The 24,612-nt window shown below is 55.7% G+C and overlaps 1 long non-coding RNA gene across 1 annotated transcript; it reads left to right on the top strand.

The window, feature by feature from the left end:
• Positions 1-82: 82 nt before the first annotated feature.
• On the top strand, positions 83-20,429 carry LOC147090663 (uncharacterized). The gene is made up of 2 exons (XR_015075353.1): positions 83-178; positions 16,774-20,429. It is a non-coding gene; the product is annotated as an uncharacterized LOC147090663 (long non-coding RNA).
• Positions 20,430-24,612: the final 4,183 nt, after the last annotated feature.

Raw genomic sequence — 24,612 nt, 5'->3', positions numbered from 1 at the left:
GGATTGGGGGGGGGGGGTGGTGGTGGTCGGGGGTGAGACAGAATCTAACGATCCGTTTGGTTTGTTTCCCGTTGCACAGACGGTGCTGAAGCTACGACTGTGCCCAGCATGCTCCTGCTCGCTGGCCTGCTGCTCCTGCCCCTCTTCAGCTGATGGGAGTCTGAACCCTTCACACCAGGTCAGTGAAGAGGCAGAAAATGGTGCCTCGGCGTTCTGCTTTAACTCACGCCCTCCGTCTCCCCTCCCCACCCCTCCCCAACCCCTCCCCCTCCGTCTCCGTCTCCCCTCCCCACTCCCCCACCCCTCCCCACTCCCCCACCCCTCCCCCTCTGTCTCCCCCTCCATCACCCCTCCCCCCTCCGTCTCCCCCTCCCCCGCCATCTCCCCCTCCCCCCTCCGTCTCCCCCTCCCCCTCCGTCTCCCCCTCCCCCCCTCCGTCTCCCCCTCCCCGCTCCGTCACCCCTCACCCCTCTGCCTCCCCCTCACCACCTCCATTTCCCCCTCCCCCGCCCCTGCCCTCTCTGTCTCCCCCTCCCCCTCCGTCTCCCCATCCCACTTCGTCTCCCCTCCCCTTCCTTCCCATCTCCCCTCCATCTCCCCCTCCCCCCTTCATCTCCCCCTCCCCCCATCCCCTCCATCTCCTCCTCTGTCTCTCCACCCCACTCCGCCCCCCTCCCCCGTCTACCCCTCCCCCTCCATCTTCCCCTCCCCCTCTGTCTCCCCTCCTCACTCCCTCTCCCCCTCTGTCTCCCCTCCTCACTCCCTCTCCCCCTCCGTCTACAACTCTTCCCCTCCGTCTACCCCTCACCCACTCTAGTCTACCCTTCACCCCTCTGTAACCCCCTCCCCTTCCCCCTCCCCCTCCTTCTCACCTCCCCCTCCGTCTCCCCCCCTCCCTCTCCCCCTCCCCTCCCCCTCAATCTCCCCCTCCCCCTCTGTCTCCCCCTCCCCCCTCTGTCTCCCCCTCCCCCCTCCATCTCCCTCCACCCTTCATCTCCTCCTCCCCCTCACCCCCTCCGTCTCCCCCTCTCTTCCCCCTCACCTCTCCAACTCCCCCCTCTGTCTCTCCACCGCACTCCGTCCCCCCTCCCCCTCCATCTCCCCCTCCTCCCTCCATCTACCCCTCCCCCCGTCTCCCCCTCCCCTCCCCCCTCCGTCTCCCCCTCCCCCCTCCATCTACGCCTCCCCTCCATCTTCCCCTCCCCCCTCTGTCTCCCCTCCTCACTCCGTCTCCCCCCGTCTACAACTCTTCCCCTCCGTCTACCCCTCACCCGCTCTGTCTACCCCTCCCACCTCTGTAACCCCCTCCCCTCCCCATCTCCCCCTCCATCTCTCCCTACTCCCTCCTTTTACCCCTCACCATGTCCATCTACCCTTCTCCCCCTCCCCCCTCTGTCTCCTCTCCCTCTCCTTCTCCCCAACCCCTCCGTCTCCCCTCCCCCCTCCATCTCCCCCTCCCCATCTCCCCTTCCCCTCCCCCGTCTCCCCCTCACCCCTACGTCTCCCCTCCCCCTCCGTCTGCCCCAGCCCTCCATCTCCCCCTCCCCTCTTCATTTCCTCCTCACCCCTCACCCCCTCTCTCCCCCTGCCCCTCACCCCTCCAACTCCCCCATCTCCCCCTCCCCTCCCCCTCCATCTCCCCCTACTCCCTCCTTTACCCCTCACCATGTCCATCTACCCTTCTCCCCCCTCCCCCTCCGTCTACCCCTCTCCCCCTCCGTCCCCCCCTCCGTCTCTCCTTCCCCCTCCATCTCCCCCCCACTTGGTGTCTCCCTCACCTCTCCCCCTCCCCTCCCCCTCCCCTCCCTCTCCCTACCCCACTCCATCTCCTCCTCCATCTCCTCCTCCCCCTCCGTCTTCCCCTCACCCTCTGTCTCCCCCTCCCCCCTCCATCTCCCCCACCCCCCCCGTCTCCCCTCCCCCCTCCATCTCCCCCACCCCCCTCCGTCTCCCCTCCCCCCTCCATCTCCCCCACCCCCCTCCGTCTCCCCTCCCCCCTCCATCTCCCCCACCCCCCTCCGTCTCCCCTCCCCCCCTCCATCTCCCCCTGCCCCCCTCGGTCTACCCCCTCCATCTCCCCCTCCCCCTCCGTCTCGCCCACACCCTCCCCCCTCTGTGTCCCTCATGTCTCCCCACCACACTCTGTCTCCCCCTCCCGCTCCATCTCCCCCCTCCCCACCCCCCTCCATCTCCCCACCCCACCCCCCTCCATCTCCCCACCCCACTCCATCTCCTCCTCTACCTCCCCCTTCCCCTCTGTCTCCCCAGCACCCTCCATCTCCCCCTCCTCCTCCGTCTCCCCCTCCCCCAACCCCTCCGTCTCCCCCCTCCCCCACCCCCTCCATCTCCCCCCTCCCCCACCCCCCTCTGTCTCCCACCACCCCACCCCCCTCCGTCTCCCCCTCCCCCACCCCCCTCCGTCACCCCCTCCCCCACCCACCTCCGTCTCCCCCCCACCCTCCTCCGTCACCCCCCTCCCCCACCCCCTCCGTCTCCCCCCTCCCCCACCCCCCTCCGTCCAAACTTTCACTTTGCTGCCGGCTTGCCTGGAGTGGAAGTGCTGGCTGAGTTTCATCTCCTCTGCTCTTCCCTCGCCCTGTGGGTGACGAGGCGAACCGTAACCACACCCCCGCCCCGCCTGAGATTGGGTGACTCAGCGCAGAGCGGAGGGCGGGACCGTTGGGCGCTATTCCCAGCTGCCCGCCACTGGGGGTGGGGGAGGGAGTTGTCCGATCATTCCCGAATCCAGGTGCAAAGTGTCGCTCGCAACCCTGCTTTCGAAACATCCCCAGATGAACTCACAGTGACGCTGCCCCTTTAAGGCATTTCTGGGACCGCCCCCACTCCATCAATTCCCACTGAATTCCGCGCTTTGGCCGTGATTGAGAATTATGTATCACCGTGACTCTCTTCACAGCCTACCTGGGCAGAAAGAAACAGGCTGCTTCCAGCGGTTGAGGTGTCTAGAACGAGGGGCCCCTGCCCCCGCCCCCGCGCCCCCCCCATCCCCCTCCGATTAATGATGAAACACAAGAGATTTCGGACAGGGAGCAGGAGAACCGTTTTCTTTTTACACAGAGGCTGTTGAGATACCGCGGCAAACGTGGGAGTCGAGACCAGAGCTAGTAAAACACAACTGCTTTTATTCTACCTCATGGCAAAGAGAAACTGGAAAAGCCCGCGCATCCACTTAAATACTCCCCAGACAGGAAGTGCTCCCGGCAGCCTGTCCCTGCGGGAAACAAGTTGCTGGAGGAAAGGGCCCCCGGCTGGGGGCGTCTGCTTAAACTGTCCGTGCCGCCGTGAGCGGATTATGTCCAGAGGTGGCGTGTCGCCACAGAGATCCCCCCAGAATCCGCTTAGGAGGAGTGGACGAGTCGTGACGGTGGTCTGATGGTTCTGCCGCAGCGGCTCTGAGTGGTCGCCGGTCTAGTTGGTGGGTGTGGTAAACCACTGTTATTGTTGTTCACCGCTGTTGTTGTTGTTGCACACTGTTGTATCTATGCATGCCTCAGCTGGCTCCGCCCCTGGCTCCACCCACATGCCCAGGTATAAAGGTGACTGCTCTGCAGCCCCCTGCCTTCTTGGAAACCAGTCAACCACGAGAGGCATGCTCTGTTCTTTGTTAATAAAAGCCTTTTAGTTACTCTCCTAACTCTCCGTCTTTTATGAGTAATTAATAGCGCATCAATTTTATTAACAAAAACAAAATGTCGGCACCAAACGCTGAGCAGCAGGCACTGCAGCAAATGACGGCACCAAACGCTGAGCAGCAGGCGCTGCTGCATGCCCTCAGACCAACATGCCTGGACCTAGACCCTCAAGAGGCGGGTTCATCTACCAAGTTCGCACAATGGCTGCGTTGCTTCGAAGCTTACCTGGAAGCCTCAGCCGTGACACTAGATGGAAACAAACTAAAAGTCCTGGCCTCCAAGGTGGGCCACCAAGTCTGCACGCTCATCCAGGACGCGACTACCTCTGCGGCGGCTATCGATCTGCTAAAAGGACAATACACACGCCCGGTAAATACGGTTTATGCCAGACACCTCCTGAGATCCCGCAAACAGCAGTCCGGGGAATCGGTGGAGGCACTCCTACGGGCACTACAGATACTCGGCCGAGCCTGCGATTGTAAAGAGGTATCGGCCGCGACACACACGGAGGGACTTATCCGAGATGCTTTCGTTGCGGGCCTCAAGTCCGACTACTCCCGGCAGAGACTGCTGGAGAAGGGCGAAATCGACCTGAAGAAGGCAGTGTCCCTCGCGCTCTCGCTAGACGCGGCCCACCGGAATATGGATGCATTCTCCCCTAACCGCTCCGCACCGTGGACGCCGCAACCTTGGGTCATGGGACCGCCACCCCCGGCACCAACTGCTGCAGCGATGTCCAAGGGCCCGAAATGTTACTTTTGTGGCCAGGCAAAACACCCCAGAGCACGCTGCCCGGCGAAAAACGCTACCTGCTCTGGCTGCGGGAAGAAAGGACACTACGTCAGCGCCTGCAAAGGTAAAACCGCTAACGCCAGCAGCGCTGCGTGTGAACCGTGGGGGCAGCCATCTTGTCCGCCATCTTGAACACCTCCAGCCGCGTGGGGATCGGGATCATGGGCGCAGCCATTTTGTCCGCCATCTTGGACGCCTCCAACTCCAATCGCGGGTGACCCGGACTCAACCACCGCCTCGTCTGACGCCCACAGCGACTCGCTCGACCATACGCTGGCCTCCGTGACGCTGGACCAATCTCTCCCTCACCAACTGTCCAGGTCCATGATGGACATTACGGTAAACAGCCGTGCCACTACCTGCCTTTTCGACAGCGGGAGCACGGAGAGCTTTATCCACCCCAACACGGTGCGCAGTTACTCTCTCCCGGTCCGGCCAACGCGCCATCGGATCTCTATGGCTTCCAAATCCCATTCAGCAGACGTCGGTGGCTACTGTGTAGTGACCCTTTCAGTAAGGGGCACAGAATACAAAAATGTTAAACTTCTTGTCCTGCCCCATCTCTGCGCTGCCGTTCTACTGGGGTTGGATTTTCAGTGCCACCTTAAAAGTGTCACATTAGCGTACGGCGGACCCCTCCCCCCACTCACAGTCTGCAGCCAGCAGCTTTTAAATCGCCCGCCGCGCACCATTTGCAGCCTCTCCACGCTTAAAGTCTCCCCCCCCCCCGCCTTGTTCGCTAACCTCACCCGCGACTGTAAGCCCATCGCTACCAAAAGCAGGCGGTACAGTGCTGGGGATAGGAGCTTCATTAAATCCGAAGTAGCAAGACTCCTGAAGGAAGGGATTATTGAGGGTAGCACTAGCCCATGGCGAGCACAAGTGGTGGTAGTGAAGACTGGCGAAAAACAGCGCCTAGTTATTGACTACAGCCAGACGATCAATCGCTACACCCAGTTAGATGCATACCCACTCCCCCGCATATCTGACATGGTCAATCAGATAGCACAATACCGGGTGTTCTCGACGATTGATCTGAAGTCGGCATACCACCAGCTCCCCATCAGGGCTGAGGACCGCCAGTACACAGCTTTTGAAGCTGACGGTCGTCTCTACCACTTCCTCCGAGTCCCCTTCGGCGTCACCAACGGGGTTTCGGTCTTCCAAAGGGAGATGGACCGAATGGTTGACCAGAACGCGCTGCAGGCCACCTTCCCCTATCTAGACAACGTCACCATCTGCGGCCACGACCAGCAGGACCATGACGTTAACCTAGAGAAATTCCTCCGTACGGCCCAGCGGCTGAATCTAACATACAACAAGGACAAATGTATGTTTCGCACCACGCGCCTCGCCATTCTTGGCTGCGTAGTGGAGAACGGAGTCATCGGCCCCGACCCCGACAGAATGCGCCCCCTTATGGAGCTCCCCCTCTCCCACTGCCAAAAAGCACTGAAGAGATGCCTAGGGTTTTTCTCGGACTATGCTCAGTGGGTGCCCAACTATGCGGACAAAGCCAGACCCCTCATCAAGTCCACCTCCTTCCCACTGACAGCAGAGGCATGTGCAGCCTTCACTCTCATAAAAAGAGATATTGCGAAGGCCACAATGCACGCAGTGGATGAGTCCATCCCTTTCCAAGTGGAGAGCGACGCATCCGACTTCGCCCTAGCTGCAACCCTTAACCAGGCGGGGAGACCCGTGGCCTTTTTCTCAAGGACCCTCCAGGGCCCTGAGATTCGACACTCCTCTGTTGAAAAGGAGGCCCAGGCCATTGTGGAAGCGGTGCGACATTGGAGGCATTACCTGGCCGGAAAACGATTTACCCTGCTCACTGACCAGCATTCAGTAGCTTTTATGTTTAACAATAAGCAGAGGGGCAAAATCAAGAACGACAAGATCTTGAGGTGGAGAATTGAACTCTCCACCTACAATTACGATATCTTGTACCGGCCCGGGAAACTCAATGAGCCCCCAGATGCCCTATCACGTGGTACATGCGCCAACGCGCAGATTGATAGACTGCAGACCCTCCACAATGACCTCTGCCACCCGGGGGTCACTAGGTTCTTCCATTTCATCAAATCCCGTAACCTGCCCTACTCCATCGAGGAGGTCAGGACCATGACCAGGAACTGCCAAATCTGTGCCGAGTGCAAACCGCATTTTTATAGGCCAGACAGAGCAAGCCTGATCAAGGCCACTCGCCCCTTCGAGCGCCTGAGCATCGATTTTAAAGGGCCCCTCCCCTCCTCTGACGGCAACGTGTACTTCCTCAACATAATTGATGAGTACTCCCGTTTCCCGTTTGCCATCCCTTGCCCAGACATGACCAGTACCACGGTCATTAAATGTCTGAATGACCTTTTCGCCTTGTTCGGCTTCCCTAGCTATATCCATAGCGACCGGGGCTCATCCTTTATGAGCGACGAACTCCGTCAGTACCTGCTCACGAGAGGTATTGCTACAAGCAGGACCACCAGCTACAACCCCCGGGGGAATGGCCAGGTGGAAAGAGAGAACGCGACGGTTTGGAAGGCCGTCCTCTTAAACTTAAAATCTAAGGGCCTTCCGACCTCTCGCTGGCAGGAGGTCCTCCCTGCGGCACTCCACTCCATTCGGTCACTGCTTTGTACGGCCACCAATGCCACCCCCCATGAAAAAATTCACTTTCCCCAGGAAGTCCACATCGGGGACCTCGCTACCGACATGGCTGACGTCTCCAGGACCCGTCCTACTGCGGAAGCACATGAAGTCCCATAAAATGGACCCCCTGGTCGAGAGGGTGAGCCTCCTCCATGCCAACCCCCAGTATGCTTACGTGGCGTACCCGGACGGGCGGGAGGACACAGTCTCCATACGAGACCTCGCACCTTCGGGTGCCCCTGAAACACTACCATTGCCATCCACCACTACCCACAACCCAACCCCTGTAGACAGCATGCCGCAGCCCCAGGACCCGTCATTGACCACCCAACCACTCAATGAGACACCAGATTCAACGTTGGATGCTGCACCATCACCGCCGCCACCACGACGATCAGGACGGCATACAAGGCCACCTGATAGACTTACTTACACGAACCTTTAGTACACTTCACCCCGCCAGACTCAATTTTAAACAAGGGGCGAATGTGGTAAACCACTGTTATTGTTGTTCGCCGTTGTTGTTGTTGTACACTGTTGTATCTATGCATGCCTCAGCTGGCTCCGCCCCTGGCTCCACCCACATGCCCAGGCATAAAGGTGACTGCTCTGCAGCCCCCTGCCTTCTTGGAAACCAGTCAACCATGAGAGGCATGCTCTGTTCTTTGTTAATAAAAGCCTTTTAGTTACTCTCCTAACTCTCCGTCTTTTATGAGTAATTAATAGTGCATCAGTGGGGCCGGGCGGTTCGCCGCCGGCTTGCTGGTGGGATGGCCTCTAGTTGGAGGTCGGGCCACGGGGACCTGTTCCCCTGGTTCTGTGTGTGTTGTTTTGAGCCGGTCGATGGAGACTGTGTCGACCCTGTCGCCGAGTCGCAGCTTGAAGACCTTGTCCCCGGTTTGTAGTACCTCATACGGTCCGTCGTACGGGGGTCGCAGGGGCCCACGGTGCGCGTCGTGTCGCACGAAGACGAAGCGCGCCTGCTGCAAATTTGGCGGGACGTGAGGTGCGAGTTCGCCGTGTCGGTTGACCGGAAGTGGGGCGAACTGCTGAGCGGAAGAGAAAGAGTTGAGCCGCTGCTGTTCGGCCGACCAAGGCGTGGTAGCCTCCGGAAGGAATTCGCCTGGGACGTGCAGCGGTTGTCCATAGACTAACTCCGCTGCCGAGGACTGGAGGTCTTCCTTGACCGCGGTGCGTAGGCCTAGTAGCACCCACGGTAGGCGGTCAGTCCAGGTACTGTCCTGCAGGCCGGCGCGGAGTGAGGCCTTGAGTGACCTGTGGAAGCGTTCACAAAGCCCGTTGGCCTGCGGGTGGTACGCCGTGGTTCGGTGGAGCGTCACCCCGAGGTTGTGTGCTGTGGCCGTCCAGAGTTCGGAGGTGAACTGGGCGCCTCTGTCGGAGGTTATGTCAGCCGGTACGCCGAACCTCGCAACCCAGGTGTTAACGAACGCCCTGGCGATGTCGGCTGTGGTGGTGGAGGTCAGCGGCACTGCCTCAGGCCAGCGTGTGTAGCGGTCGACCATCGTGAGGAGATAAGTTTGGCCTTGCGATGGTGGCAGAGGACCGACGATGTCGACGTGTACGTGGTCGAAGCGGCGGCTGGGTACCTCGAAGTCTCCCAGGGGTGCTTTTGTGTGCAGCTGTACCTTAGCCCGTTGGCAGGCGAGGCAGGAGGTGGCCCAAGTCCGAACATCTTTGCTGAGGCCACGCCAGACGAAGTGCTGGGAGAGGAGTTTGACGGATGCGCGGGAACCCGGGTGGGAGAGCCCGTGGAGCGTGTCAAAGATGCGGCGGCGCCAGGTTGCAGGGACGACCGGCCTGGGGTGGCCGAGTGAGACGTCGCAAGTGACTGCCGTGGCTTCGGGCCCGTGCGCGACCTTGGTTAGGCGTAGCCCTGGCAGGCTGGTAGCCGCCGAGAGGAGGTCTGGATCCGTGAGCTGGGCCGCTGCTAGTTGCGCGTAGTCAACCACGAGGTGATTCGCGCAGATGGTGGGACGGGAAAGGCAGTCGGCGTCAATGTTGTCTCTACCGGAGACGTGCTGGATGTCCGTAGTAAACTCGGACACGGCCGCGAGCTGGCGTTGCTGCCTAGCTGACCAGGGTTCGGTGTGCTTGGCCATCGCGTATGTGAGTGGCTTGTGGTCCACGTACGCGGTGAAGGGGCGGCCTTCCAGGAGGAACCTGAAATGGCGGACCGACAGGTGGAGCGCGAGAAGCTCGCGGTCGAAAGTGGAGTATTTGACCTCCGGGGGGCGCAGTTGGCGGCTGTAGAAGGCAAGTGGCTGCCACGCGCCATTGACCCACTGCTCGAACACGGCGCCGACCGCGTGGTCGGAGGCGTCGGTGGTGAGCGCGACCCGGGCATCGGCCCTTGGGTGCGCGAGCAGGGTGGCGTCGGCGAGGGCGTTTTTGGTGGCGTCGAAGGCCGCTGACGTGTCAGTGGTCCAGGCTACGTCCATCTTGCCGGATTTACCTCGGAGGGAGTTGTATAGGGGCTTCATGAGGGCTGCAGCTCTGGGGATGAACCTGTTGTAGAAGTTCACCATCCCGAGGAACTCCTGGAGGCCCTTGATGGTTGTGGGGCAGGGGAATTGCTGGACGGCCTGCACCTTGTTGGGCAGGGGGACGGCCCCAGCAGGGGTGATGTGGTGATCGAGAAAATCGATCTCGGTTAGGCCGAATTGGCACTTCGCCGGGCTGAGGATGAGCCCGTGTTGGGCTAGGCGCCCGAACAGGATGCGAAGGTGTTCGAGGTGTTCCTGTTTGGAGGAGCTGGCCACGAGAATGTCGTCTAGATAGACGAATAGGAAGTTCAGGTCCCGGAGGACTGAGTCCATAAGGCGCTGGAAAGCCTGGGCTGCATTCTTGAGGCCGAAGGGCATCCTCAGGAACTCGAACAGGCCGAATGGGGTGATGACGGCCCTTTTGGGGATGTCCGCGGGGTGTACGGGGACTTGGTGGTAACCGCGCACCAGGTCGACCTTGGAAAAGACGGTTCACCCGGCCAGTCGGGCCGAGAAGTCCTGGATGTGTGGCACCGGGTATCGGTCGGGGGTGGTGGCGTCGTTGAGGCGGCGGTAGTCCCCGCAAGGGCGCCAGCCTCCGCCGGGCTTGGGGGCGATGTGGAGGGGCGAGGTCCAAGGGTTGCTGGAGCGGCGGATGATGCCGAGTTGTTCCATGGTGGTGAACTCGGCCCGCGCGATTTCCAGCTTGGCCAGGTTGAGTCTGCGGCTGTGGGCAGAAACTAGGGGGCCGGTGGTGGGGATATAGTGCTCCACACCGTGTTTGGCGGCTTTGGCCGAAAAGGTCGGGTTAGTGAGGGCGGGAAACTCGGCTAGGAGTGCCGATTAGTCGTCCGTGGCTCTGGCGAGGCAGTAGGTCGTCAGGCCGGCCGAACGGGCCGGGGTGAATGCGCCGGGGATGGGGGCCATAGTGTTGATGTCAATGAGGCGGTGCCTCGGAATGTCGACAAGGAGGCCGTGGGCGTGTAGGAAGTCGGCGCCGATGAGTGGGCAGAGGACTTTGGCTGTGAGGAACTCCCAGCGGTAGCGGCGGCCCGCGAGGTCGAGCGTGACCATGCGGGTGCCATATGTGTGGATGTCAGAGCCATTGGCTGCGGCCAGCGTGATACCCCGTGTGCCGCATTGGATTTCGAGGGCGGAGGCGGGGGTGATGCTGTGCTGGGCCCCTGTGTCGCACAGAAATCGGCGGTTGATTCTGTCGTCGGTGACGTACAGTAGAGGCCCCTTTTGCCCCGCGGCCATCGCGGGGGCCGGTGCGGGGGGGGGGGTTTGAAAGTACACGGTGGCGTGCAGCGTTGGGCCCTAGTGCCAAAACGGGTGTGGTAGTAGCAGTGACCCGGAGTGGTAGGGCGGTCGGGCCTAATGGGCCGGGAAGACCGCGTGGTCGTTGCCGTGAGGTCGGGCGCGACGTCGCGAGCGGACTGTGCAGAGAGCAGCCGGTCGGCCTTTTCGGCTATGTCATTCAGGTCCGTGGAGCCAGACTCCACAATGAGCGGGCGGATGCTGGCGGGGAGCTGCCGAATGAAAAGCGTGCGAAAGACGGCGCCGGTGTTTTTGTTGTCCGAGAGGGACAGCATGTGGGAAAGCAGAGCCGAGGGTGAAGCGTCACCAAGGCCGGGGAGGTCAAGGAGTTGGCAGTTGCGCTGGTAAGAGGACGTTTGAAATTTTTTAAGGAGCGCAGCCTTCAGATGTTCGTACTTGCCTTCCGGTTGTGGATCCTGCAGCGCTGCCCAAACCTTGGGGACTGTGGCGTAGGTGAGAGAGGAGATGAGGTAGTCGTACTTTGTGGCGTCGACTGTAATGTGTTTCAGCTGGAATCTGGACTCAGCTTGAACAAACCAGGCTTCGGCTAGGTTCTCCCAAAAGTCCGGTAGTTTAACCGTGGCTGCGTTTGTATCCGCCATGCTAGCTTAGGATTCGTCCTGAGCGTCGGGGTCACCAGTGTTGAGATACCACGGCAAACGTGGGAGTCGAGACCAGAGCTAGTAAAACACAACTGCTTTTATTCTACCTCATGGCAAAGAGAAAGTGGAAAAGCCCGCGCATCCACTTAAATACTCCCCAGACAGGAAGTGCTCCCGGCAGCCTGTCCCTGTGGGAAACAAGTTGCTGGAGGAAAGGGCCCCCGGCTGGGGGTGTCTGCTTAAACTGTCCGTGCCGCCGTGAGCGGATTATGTCCAGAGGTGGCATGTCGCCACAAGGCTGTGGAAATGCCCAAGTTCGTGACCGAAGGGAGTGGCGGGTTAAACACCAGCATGAGCTGGTTGGTCCGAATGGCCTATTCCTGTGGTGTAATTTCCCTGTAATGTGGGGTTTTGCTGGCTGCTCGCTCACGGACAGTTGCTTGTCCCAGCATTCATAGCGGTGGCGACCGCCCTCTGTTAAATCGAGGGGGTTTCGCCGTGCGTTCTGGGTTAGCCCAACCTCCATGCTGACCTGTATCATTCTCTCACTCGCTAACAGGGCAAAACAAGACCGTAAGGTGAAGATGGCTGAGGAAGGTCCTCCAGCCCAACTTAACCCCATCCGTCCAGATATCAACCCCCGCCAACCAACATCGCAGCTGCCGAGCGATTCTTGACACTCTTGCCTCCACTATCCTTCCCAAAGTCAATTCCAGGTGTTTGAACAAAGAATTAGCCCCAATTTCCCCCCCCCCGACCAAAACCTGGAATGGTACCATTCGGCCCATCGTGCCTGTGCCGGCTCTTTGAAAGAGCTCTCCAATTCATCCCTGCTCTTTCCCCGTAGCCCTGCAAATTATTCCTGTTGAAGTATTTATCCAATTCTCTTTTGAAAGTTACTATTGAATCTGCTTCCACCGCCCTTTCAGACAGGGCATTCCAGATCACAACAACTCGCTAACTCGCTGAGTAAAAAAAATTCTCCTCATTTTGTCCCGTCCCCCATGTTCTTTTGCCAATTATCTTCAATCTGTGTCCTCTGGTTACCAAGCCTCCTGCCAGTGGAAACAGTTTCTCCCGATCTACCTGATAAAAAAACCCTCATCGTTTTGGGCACGTCTATTAAATCTCCCCCCTAACCATCCCTGCTCTAATGAGAACCATCTCAAACCCTCTGGTCTCACCACACAACTGAAGACTCTCATCCCCGGTACCATTCTGGTAAATCTCCTCTGCACCCTCTCCAAGGTCTCGACATCCTTCCTAAAGTGTGGTAGCCCTCGTCCTACTGAACCGTTTTAGATTGAGATTTGTCTTTTCTACACCATTGACCATTTTGCTGGCCAGTCACCAGCTTTCCATTGGCGTGCCATTATCTACTAGCACAGCGCGTCCCAGAAATCTCAGTCTCTAGAACGAGACTCGCACTGGGCTGAGGTAAGCTCAGCACTGAAGAGGTCAACACACGTCAGGAGTGTGATGGGATACTCTCCTGGATGAGAGCAGCTCCAACAGCACTCAAGAAGCTCGACACCATCCAGGACAAAGCAGCCCGCTTGATTGGCACCCCATCCACCACCTTAAACATTCACTCCCTCCACCACCGGCGCACCGTGGCTGCAGTGTGCACCATCTACAAGATGCGCTGCAGCAACTCGCCAAGGCTCCTTCGGCAGCACCTCCCAAACCCGCGACCTCTACCACCTAGAAGGACAAGGGCAGCAGGCGCATGGGAACACCACCGCCTCCAAGTTCCCCTCCACGTCACACACCATCCTGACTTGGAAATATACCGGCTGTTCCTTCGTCGTCGCTGGGTCAAAATCCTGGAACTCCCTCCCTAACAGTACTGTGGGAGTAACTTCACCACACGGACTGCAGCGGTTCAAGAAGGCGGCTCACCACCACGTCCTCAAGGGCAATTAGGGATGGGCAATAAATGCTGCCCTTGCCAGCGACGCCCAGATCCCAGGAACGAATAGAAAAAAACAGTTTAGCATATTCCCTGGTGGAGTGCAGCCTCTCTGTTTGATTTTTACGGTCGTAGCTCCATAGGGACACTTGGAGCTCACTCTGCTGACACAGCAGAGACCTGAAAGCCAGTGAGGTCTCGGGATGGTGACAAGGCCTCAATTATTGCCTGCTTGCCCTGTTGTTCTAGGTCGGTGGCCATTCATTCCTTCGGGGGGCTTTAAGAGTCAACTGAGGATTTTCGCTTAGCAACCCTGCGGTATAGGCAGGGGGTTAATAAATGGAAGGGTCGTCCACCTTCAGGCGAATCCGCCTCTCAGCCCACCCTTTCTTTTTCTCTCTCTCTCTGCCCTGACTTGGAGGCGCTGTTAGATTACCTCCTCGCCCCCACCCCAGTTTTCTCCCCTCCCCAACTGTACTCATCCTGAAACATGGGTCTTGGCTACTGCCTCACCCAAGGGCCATTGCAAAGCCCAGGTTCTCCATGGGGACCTGATTCCCCCCCAGAGGCATGGCCAAGCCAGACAGCCTTGGCTGTGAAGCCCTTCGGTGGGCTGTCTTGAGGCCTCGAAAGGCACTATACAAATGCAAGTTCTTTCTTTCTTCAATAAGAATATAAGAATTAGGAGCAGGAGTAGGCCATACGGCCCCTTGAGCCAGCTCTGCCATTCAGTCGGATCACGGCTGATCTTCGACCTCAACTCCACTTTCCTGCCCGTTCCCCATATCCCTTGACTCCCTTATTTTCCGAAAAATTGTCGATCCCAGTCTTGAATATATCCACAGCCCTCTGGGGAAGAGAATTCCAAAGATTCACAACCCTCTGAGTGAAGAAATTCCTCCTCATCTCAGTCCTAAATGGCCGACCCCTTATCTTGAGATTCTGCCTCCTGGTTCTGGACTCTCCAGCCAGGGGAAACAGCCTCTCGGCATCTACCCTGTCAAGTCATCTCAGAATCTTATATGTTTCAATGAGCTCACCTCTCATTCTTCTAAACTCCAGAGAGTATAGGCCCATGAATGAACAAGGGTAGAATTTTCTATTCCCAAGCATAGTCCGTGTATCGTTCATTCAGATTGGCAGATGTTCTACAGATGTTGGATATGGTGCTTAGGAGACACCAGCAGATGTGGGCCCACCACCCAATGGGGGAGAAATTCGGGATCGCCCCGTTTGGGGCGCAATTATCGGCCGGGCGCAAGGTTTAGCGCCTGGTGTTAATTATCGCCTCCGACTGCAAACTTGGCTTCTCTCGCCCCTGGAGGTGATTGGAGCGCTAAATCAGGCGCTGCACACCTCTCTTAAGGCACTAATGCCGAGGAGCGAGGCGCTACCTCAGAGCGCTGGCGAAGCTCATGAGATGTCAGTCAGCAATGGAGCACAGACACACTGGCACCGGCCAGTTCTTAAAGGGGAGGGTCGATCTTGCTCTCCATCCACACCCTGCTCATTGCAGCCTTGAATCTCGGCCTGGAGAGACCTGTACATCAAATCTGCTGGAAAGAACAATGGAGAGGCCCAGGGAAAGAGCTCAGAGTGCAGCCCCCACAGTCTCTTCTAAATCGATACAAGGAAGGTCAAATCAAAATGAACCTGCAAAGTGCTGCTCAGTATCCAAAACTCCTTCACACAGCGTTGAATCTCTCCAGAAGTCTCTCTCTCTCTCAGAATGCGTGGAGCAAAAATGTCGCCGACAAAAAAAGACAGGAAGCGGCCGCCTTTAAAAAGCGCTCCCCCGGTCCCTTCCTGACTGCAAAACGTTCCCCTCAACCTGTCATTGCTAGCGGCAGGCGTTAAGGCAGGGGGCGCCACTCAATATCCAGTCCGGGGCACAAACGGGACTTGCGTGCTCGACTGACATCACGATCTGCGGGCGCAGGAGATTGTGGCGGTAGTGTTAAGTGCCAACGCAAAATGTCTGGTCGATTTCGTGAGCGGTGCAAAAATCGCCGTGCCCGTGCACTAGTTGCTTTGCGCCCAATTAACGCCCTGTTAGGTCGCTAACGGGAGGCGCAAAGCAACTGAATTTCCCCCCCAATATGTCTTGCAAGGCACCCAACCCGACCATCACCCACCCCCCCCATCCGAGGTGCTATAGAGACATCAGACGATCATAGGGATCCAAGCTCCACACGGGCACTTCCAGAGTGCCTTCACTGCCCGAATCCCTGATCCACCCACCCAGTTGAAGCAAGAGCCTCTCCACTATGGGAAGCTGCGGCCTCTGCGGGTCAGAACCCTCAGTGTGACCGAGAGGTCCAGCCCCCAGTGAGATGCTCCGAATCTGTGTGGTGGAGCTTGAGATGTAATCCAGGGGTTGGGGGGCAGGGGGGGTGGGGGGCGCGGGCGGTGAGGACAAGGCAGGTTCCCCAGTACAAAAGTAAAATACTGCGGGAGCTGGAAATCTGAAATAACAACAAAAAATGCTGGGAACGTTCAGCAGGTCGGGCAGCATCTGTGGAGAGAAAGAGAGAGAGAGAGTTAACGTTTCAGGTCTGACCCGGTGCGTATTGCCCACATTTTCTGTTTTTACTGATGGTTCCCTAGTGTCACTCCACCAGATCCCTTCTGCATTGAAGTGTGGTGTCTCTGAGAAGACCTACCAAGCTTATGTAACACTGAATGGGATAGAAAGAGTAAACCCTAAGTCATCTTTTAGATGCCCCAGGGTTCGGGGTTGTAATGGGCATATTTAGGACCGATGTCAAGGGAGGGATCAATACCAGGGCGGATACTCGAGGTTGGGGGTTAGAGTTGGGATCCTGGGAGGTTGAGGTCAAAATGGACTGAGGGGTCTTCTTCATCCCAGCCAGGACGATCTTGTGATGTGTCAGATAAACCGATTAGGAAAGAGAATGAGGGGGACTTCCAAATCCCTCCCTGGCCTCGCCCCACCCCCCTCTCTATCTCTGTAACCTCCTCCAGCCCTGGAGCCCTCCGAGATCTCTGCACTCCTCCAATTCTGGCCTCTTGCGCATCCCCCCGATTTCAATCGCTTCACCATTGGTGGCCGTGACTTCAGCAGCCTGGGCACCAAGCTCTGGAATTCCCTCCCTAAACCTCTCCGCCTCATTCTCTCTTCTCCTCCTCCTCCTCCTCCTTTAAGATGCTCCTTAAATTCTACCTTCTGGACCAAGACTTGTCCTAATATCTCCTTATGCGACTCATTATCAAATTTTGCTTGATAATCGCTCCTGTGAAGCACCTTGGGACATTTTGCGATGTTAAAGCTGCTGTAGACATACAAGCTGTTGTTGCTGATTGACATTTTTATTTACTTTCAGGTCTTGTACATATAATCTGAAGCCAGCACTTCAAAACAAGATATTTTGGGTGCCTGCTCCTTTAAGAATTGATGCTGGAGCACTCCCCCAAGTCATATTAAATGATTTATTGCATGTGACTTCTGCCTCGCCATCGATGTATTCCGTCTGTGTCTGCATTGTGCATTCATTTTTGCCATCCCTTTCTTTGAACACTTCTCCCTGACAAGAGGTGAGTCAGCCTGTGAACTTTGGGATGCTATTTTCTCGCATTGCGCTCCTCATGGTCCCTAGGAGAGAATTACAAGAGAGAGCGAGAGAGAGAGATACCCACCGTTTCTGATTCTCGTCCATGGTCACCTCCGTCAAAGTACTCGGTCCCTGTTGACTGCAGTGGGGTTGGAGCGAGGGGTGGCCGGGAGTTCAAACCGCCCTAGATGGGCCCAACAAGCCCCCCTCCCGACCCCCCCCCACCCCCGCAAACACGGGACTGGCGTAGGCGTGAAGCTTGACCGGCCAGATCCGTGATATCCCAGGGCCCCCTGGGCCGGCCCCGAGTAGCCTCCCATAGCAATAGGTGAACGGGCTCGGTGACATGCAGGGCTGCTCCCTCATTCACCTGGAGATCCTCACTGTCAAAGACACGTCCTGGGGCATCACCTTGGGAGGTGGGAAAAAGATTGGCGACTCTTTGTTTAAAAAACATGAAAATAGACGGGTCAAATGACAACTGCATTGTCAATAGTAGGTTCTAACCTCAACCTCTAACCTTAACCACTAACCGCTAGCCCTAACCACTAACCCCTAACCCTTAACCCCTAACCCTTAACCACTAACACTTAACCAATAACCCTTAACTACTAACCCCAAACTCTTAACCACCAACCCTTAACCACAAACACTTAACCACTAACCCTTAACCACTAACCCCTAACTACTAACCCTAACCCTAAACCTAGCCCTAACTACTAACTGCTAACCCTAAACCCTAGCCCTAACCCTTAACCAATAACTCCTAACCCTAACTACTAACACCTAACCCTAACTACTGACAGCTAACTCTAACCCTAACCTTAACCACTAACCCCTAACCCTAACCTTAACTATTAACCCCTAACTACTAACCCCTAACCTTAACCCTAACCTTAACTATTAACACCTAACTTCTAACCCCAGCACTAACTCTAACCCTAACATTAACCCTAACCCTAACCCTAACCCTAACCCTAACCCTAACTACTAACACCTAACTCTAACCCTAACCTTAACCACCAACCCCTAACCCCTAACCACTAACCCTAACCTTAACTATTAACACCTAACTACTAACCCCTAACGCTAACCACTAACCCTAACCTTAACTATTAACTCCTAACTACTAACCCCTAACACTAACCCTAACCCTAACTACTAACCCCTAACCCTAACCATTAATCACTAACCCCTAGCCCTATCTACTAACCCCTAACTCTAACCCTAACCCTAACCACAAACCCCAAGCACTAACTACTAACTCTTAATCCTAACCACTAACCCATAACCCTAACCACTAACCCTTAACCATAACCACTAACCCCTAGCTCTAATCACTAACTCCTAGCCCTAACTACTAACACTTAACCATAACCACTAATCCCAAGCCGTAACTACTAACCCCTAGCCCTAATCACTAACTACTAACCTTAACCAGTAACCCCTAACCTTACCCAGTAACCCTTAGCCCTAACTACTAATCCAATTTGCTAATGCCTAATGACTAACTTCTGACCACTAACTCTTACCCTAACCCCTAACCCCCAACCCTCAACCCCCAACCCCAACCCCTAACCATAACCCCTAACCATAACCCCTAACCCTAACCTTTAACCGTAACCCCCAACCCCTAACCCCTAACCCTAACCCCATCCCCTAACCCTAACCCCTAGCCCCTAACCCCAACCCCTAACCCCCAACCCCTAACCCCTAACCTCAACCCCTAACCCATAGCCCCAATCATTAACTCCTAATCCTAACCACCAACCCCAAACCCCTAAATTGCGTGGTGCCAATAGTTTGAACCCCGGACCTGTTGAGGTCGTTGATCACAGCCTGGGTTCCTGCTCCCTCCCCATTGCTGTGCAGCGAGGTCCCCTGGCCTGAACGTGCAGGTGTCTCAGTTCCCTCTGGGTCCCTCGGGTCACGGTGACCTCCGAGGCGGGGTTTGCACTCAGAGGCCCGACTTCACCCCTCAGGAACAGTCAACTGAGTGAGCCTCCAGAGGAAGATTGGTGGCCGTGGGTCCCAGCAGGATCGGGGCTTTGAGAAGATGGAAGGGATACCATGGGAGATCGGGATGCCCTCTGCAAACAGGAGACGTTTCTGACATCTGTGTCTTGGAAGGTGCTCCAGAGTGTGACGGCTTGTGAAAGCTTGTGAATAGACTTATCCTTGTCCCTTTCTCCATTCAGGTTGCCTTGTTTTATTTCTTCTGTTGTGTGTTTGGTGGTGGGAATATCAGGGAGGACAGGTAGTCATCTCCTCATTAACCAGGCAGGAATCAGGTTACATTGGACCAATATCCCAGAGCTCGTTCGGTGGCCGACAGATAGCGTTTGTCACTTCCAGTCAGTGAGTGAGGAACGTTTTACTTGAAAGTGATGGGCCTGATGTCGGAGATAGATATATTTCTTTCTTCTTTGTTTGAAGTAGTGTTCCCCCTTACCCGGTCATCTCACCATCACCGTTCTGTAAAGCAGAGTCACAGTATTTAATTGTGAAAAGTAGTAGTGAACCCGAGTGTACTTGTGCTAGTTGGTAATTCTGGGAAGGTCTGTGAGCCATTGATACCCTAGTTCCCATTGATGTTCCCTTGATACCCTTGGCCTGGACATCAATGCTAATGTCCATGATGCTGTCAGTATTCCTGTTGATGTCCATATCTCTGTTGGTGATGCCCATGCTGATGTTGCTGTTGATGATGTTCATGATGAGGTCCATGTCCATGGTGATGTCTATGTTCATGGTGATGCCTATCTCTCCGTTGATGGCTAAATCAATATTGTTGTCCATTTCACTGTTGATAGTTCAACGGTGATATCCATGGTGATGTCTCTGTCCTTGATGAGGTCCACGTTGATGTGCCCATTTCCATCTTAGTGCCAATGCCCACGTTAATTTCCCCATTGATGTCTCTGATGTCCTTGATAATACTGATGCCAATTTTCCTGCTGATGTCCGTCTTCTCAATTCAGTGTAACCCACTTGGCCAGATCACCTGCCCCATTATCAAACCAACTGGCCATTCGAGCCAAGCTGGACACTCAGCCCGGTCCTTGTGCAATGTGCATTTGTGCTCAACTTCTAACTCTGCTCGCAGACAGCCGTCTAAACCCTTACGCGGTTTCAGTTGAGTATTAAACCAGGGAGAGGGATCCAGGTGCCCAGCCTCCGAGAGACACCGGAATCCAAATCTTAAGGACGGTTGAAAAATGGGTCAAGAGTGGGATGAGATCTTTTCAACGGCCCTGTTTGGACTGATTGCACTAACTGGTGACCTTTCCTGCCTTGCTTACTCTGTGCTTGCATGTCCTTTGAGAAGCAACTCTGTTTCACGAGCTGTTCAATGTGTTAATACTAACTGCTGTGTCTTGGCTACTGACTGCTACGTCACTGGTAGAATAAAGCTTTGTTTTTCTGCACTTCTCTGTTGTTTGTCTCTAAATCTGCTCTCGCTCTTCTAGAACCTGAAATGTTGGGTCCTCACAAATTGCACCCATCGTTGGGCCCTTTACGTGTGGAAATCCTGCTACATTGCATGGGCATGAAATCGGACCTCATGATACCTGTTCCCTGGGTGGAAAACAGGTGCAAAGAGGCCCGATTCAGGGGGAGAACCTCCCGTGCCCAAATAGCATTGGAAACACATCAGACGCCATATTGGTTCGGGCGCTGCCGAGGCGTCCCTGGTGGCTGCCTGAAACAGGCATTGGGCCTTTTGAACAGGCCGATAGTGCCTGTTTCAAGACGCAATTGGTTGTTCCCAGACTTGCAGCGCTCACCTGGTCCAAGTGAGGCCCTTAAAGGGACCGCTGGAGGCCGCCACCACAATAGGTGCGTCATTAAATAAAAATACGTAGCTGAACGTTGGGCCGGGAGGAGCTGCTGCTGCCAGCCACCGCTCGCCCACATCCCAGCGCTCCGAGGTATTCAGGAGAGCTGGCCGTGGGCAAACCCTGCTTGGCATTGTGGCCCTCGAACAAACGCCCCCACTGGAAGCCCCCCACTTCATTGGCCAGGTGGTGAGCCAGTCTTCCAATAGCACATTGTTGTTCATTCGACTGTTAGGAATATGGAAACCAGCTTGTGACAGGGAGAAGGGGGCAGGAAGCAAACACCAAGCTTCCACAGCCCTTGCATGGAATAGAGTCATATAGAACAGAAAGAGGCCCTTCGGCCTGTCCTGTCTTGTGACGGCTCATTCAAAGAGCTCTCCAATTAGTCCCAATCCCTGCCCTGCTCTTTCCCCATAGAGCTAAGTGTCAGCCGTGGCTCAGTGGGTAGCACTCTCGTCTCTGGGTCAGAGGTCGTGGGTTCAAGTCCCACTCCAGGGTTCTGAGCACAAAATCTAGGCTGACACTCCCAGTGCCAGTACTGAGGGAGCGCTGCACTGTGGGAGGGGCAGTAGTTAGGGAGCGCCGCGCTATCGGAGTGGCAGTACTGAGGGAGCGCCGCACTGTCGGAGGGGCAGTACTGAGGGAGTGCTACACCGTCGGAGGGGCAGTACTGAGGGAGTGCTACACTGTCGGAGGGGCAGTACCGAGCAAGCGCCGCACTGTCGGAGGGGCAGTACTGAGGGAGCGCCGCACTGTCGGAGGGGCAGCACTGAGGGAGCGCCGCACTGTCGGAGGGGCAGTACTGAGGGAGTGCTACACTGTCGGAGGGGCAGTACTGAGGGAGCGCCGCACTGTCGGAGGGGCAGTACTGAGGGAGCGCCGCGCTGTCGGAGGGGCAGTACTGAGGGAACGCCGCACTGTCGGAGGTGCAGTACTGAGGGAGCGCCGCGCTGTTGGAGGGGCAGTACTGAGGGAGCGCCGCGCTGTCAGAGGGGCAGTACTGAGGGAGCACTGCACTGGCGGAGGGGCAGTACTGAGGGAGCGCTGCACTGTCGGAGGGGCAGTACTGAGGGAGCGCTGCACTGTGGGAGGAGCAGTACTTAGGGAGCGCTGCGCTGTCGGAGTGGCAGTACTGAGGGAGCGCCGCACTTTCGGAGGGGCAGTACTGAGGGAGTGCCGCACTGTCAGAGGGGCAGTACTGAGGGAGCACCGCACTGTCGGAGGGGCAGTACTGAGGGAGCGCCGCACTGTCGGAGGGGCAGTACTGAGGGAGTGCTGCACTGTCGGAGGTTCCATCTTTCAGATAAGATGTTAAACTGAGGCCCCGTAAATGGACGTAAATGATCCCACGGCCACTATTTCGAAGAAGAGTAGGGGAGTTCTCCCCGGTGTCCTGGTGCCAATATTTATCCCTCAATCAACATCACTAAAAACAGATTAATCTGGGTCATTATCACATTGCTGTTTGTGGGACCTTGCTGTGCACAAAATGGCTGTCGGGTTTCCTACATTACAACAGTGGCTACACTTCAAAAAGTACTTCATTGGCTGTAAAGCGCTCTGGGACGTCCTGAGGTCGTGAAGGGCGCTCTAGAAATGCAAGTCTTTCTTTCTTAGCCCTGAAAATCTTGCCTTCTCGAGTATACATCCAATTCCTCTTTGAAAGTTTCTTCAGAAAGCAGGAAAAGGTAATTAAATCCAAGAAGCACATCCCAGTTTCATGGATGAACTCCACCATCTACTCAGTTCTCACTCTATCCCTCAATCCCTCCTCACTCCGGAACCATATCTGTTGAGCCCTTTGGCACTGACCACTTGCGTGGCCTTTTCTGCTATCATCATCTCATAGAGTTATACAGCACAGAAAGAGACCCTTCAGCCCATCGTGTCCACGCCGGCCATCAAGCCCCGTCTATTCTAATCCCACTTTCCAGCACTTGGTCCATAGCCTTGTATGCTATGGCGTTTCAAGTGCTCATCTAAATGCTTCTTGAATGTTGTGAGGGTTCCTGCCTCTACCACCCTTTCAGGCAGTGAATTCCAGATTCCAACCACCCTCTGGGTGAAAAAGTTTTTCCTCGAAGCCCCTCTAAACCTCCTGCCCCTTACCTTGAAAGTATGCCCCCTGGTTATTGACCCCTCTACTAAGGGGAAAAGTTCCTTTCTATCTACCCTATCTATGCCCCTCATAATTTAGTACACCTCAATCAGGCCACCCCTCAGCCTTCTCTGCTCTAAGGAAAACAAGCCCAGCCTGTCCAGTCTTTCTTCATAGCTGAAGCGCTCCAGCCCAGGTAACATCCTGGTGAATCTCCTCTGCACCCTCTCCAATGCAATCACAGCCTTCCTATAATGTGGCGGCCAGAACTGCACACAGTATTCCAGCTGTGGCCTAACTATCGTTTTGTACAGGTCCATCATAACCTTGCTCTTATATTCTATGCCTCGGCTAATGAAGGCAAGTATCCCATATGCCTTTTTAACCACCTTATCTACCTGTCCTGCTGCCTTCATGTGCATGCACACCAAGGTCCCTCTGATCCTCTGTCCTTCCTAGGGTCCTACCATTCATTGTGTATTCCCTTGCCTTGGTAGTCCTCCCAAAATGCATCACCTCACACTTTTCAGGGTTAAATTCCATTTGCCACTGTTCTGCCCTTCTAACCAACCCGTCTATATCGTCCTGTAGCCTGAGGCTTCCCTCCTCGCTATTTACCACTCCACCAATTTTTGTGTCATCTGTGAACTTACTGATTATACCTCCTACATTCATATCGGCCCAGAAATTGGGGTCTCCACGGGTGAGTACGCACGGGGTACTCACCCTTAGGCCCAATGGAAGTGCCGGTTTCGTGCATGCACTGCGCATGCGCGGGAAACCGGAACTTCCGTTCCCTTGAAAGAAGGGGTTAAGAGGTGGAATGCGTGCGCCGGAGAGGCAGCGCGTGCGCATCGAACTTACGTTTTTTTTCCAGGTTTTCCCGGGAGTCTAAGTATCCAGGAGTTACACATATAAAAAGCAGGCACAAGGCCTGCTTTTAACAAGGTAAGTGGTGAATTAATTAAAATTAAAACATTTTTTCCACAGGTTTATTATTTTTAAATACTTTAAAGAAAGGTAAGTTTATTTTTAGCCCCGTTAGAAAATGTAATTAATTTTTCAAAAATTTAAATTATTGTTTAAAATAGTTATTTTATATAATTTATAGTTATTTTAAAAATGTGATGTTCTTTTTTTAATTTATTTGAAGTTTTAGTGATGTTTTGGGGCTTATAGTATTTATAAGTTTGACAGCTCTTCCTGTCAATTTTATGAATGGGCATTCCTTGCTACCATTGGCTCTCCATGGCCCACGTGATCCCAGGGGACGCATCGAACTAACTGCGCCCCTGGGATACGCAAGCACTGCGCGCCGGCAGTTGGAGGAGGCCCAGGATCGGAATACCACGCGGGCCCACAGCTCAACAGCCGGTGCGCTAGGTAAGTGCAGGTCGGAGGCTTGCACCCACGGGAAGCCTCCGACCCGAATTTCTGGGCCATCTAAATCATTAATGTACACTACAAACAGCAAAGGGCCCAGCACCGATCCCTGCGGTACACCACTGGACACAGGCTGCCAGTCACAAAAACAACCTTCAACCATCACCCTCTGCCTCCTGACACTAAGCCAATTTTGGATCCAATGTGCCAAATTGCCCTGGATCCCATGGGCTCTTACCTTCTTGACCAGTCTCCCATGTGGGACTTTTTCAAAAGCCTTACTGAAGT

The sequence above is a fragment of the Somniosus microcephalus genome, unplaced genomic scaffold (genome assembly GCF_052327205.1).
Source record: "Somniosus microcephalus isolate GS21.2 unplaced genomic scaffold, FLI_Smic_1.0 unresolved_chr4, whole genome shotgun sequence".
NCBI lineage: Eukaryota > Metazoa > Chordata > Chondrichthyes > Squaliformes > Somniosidae > Somniosus > Somniosus microcephalus.
The sequence above is the reverse complement of the archived record's forward strand: the minus strand, read 5'-3'. Positions and strand labels throughout refer to the sequence as shown.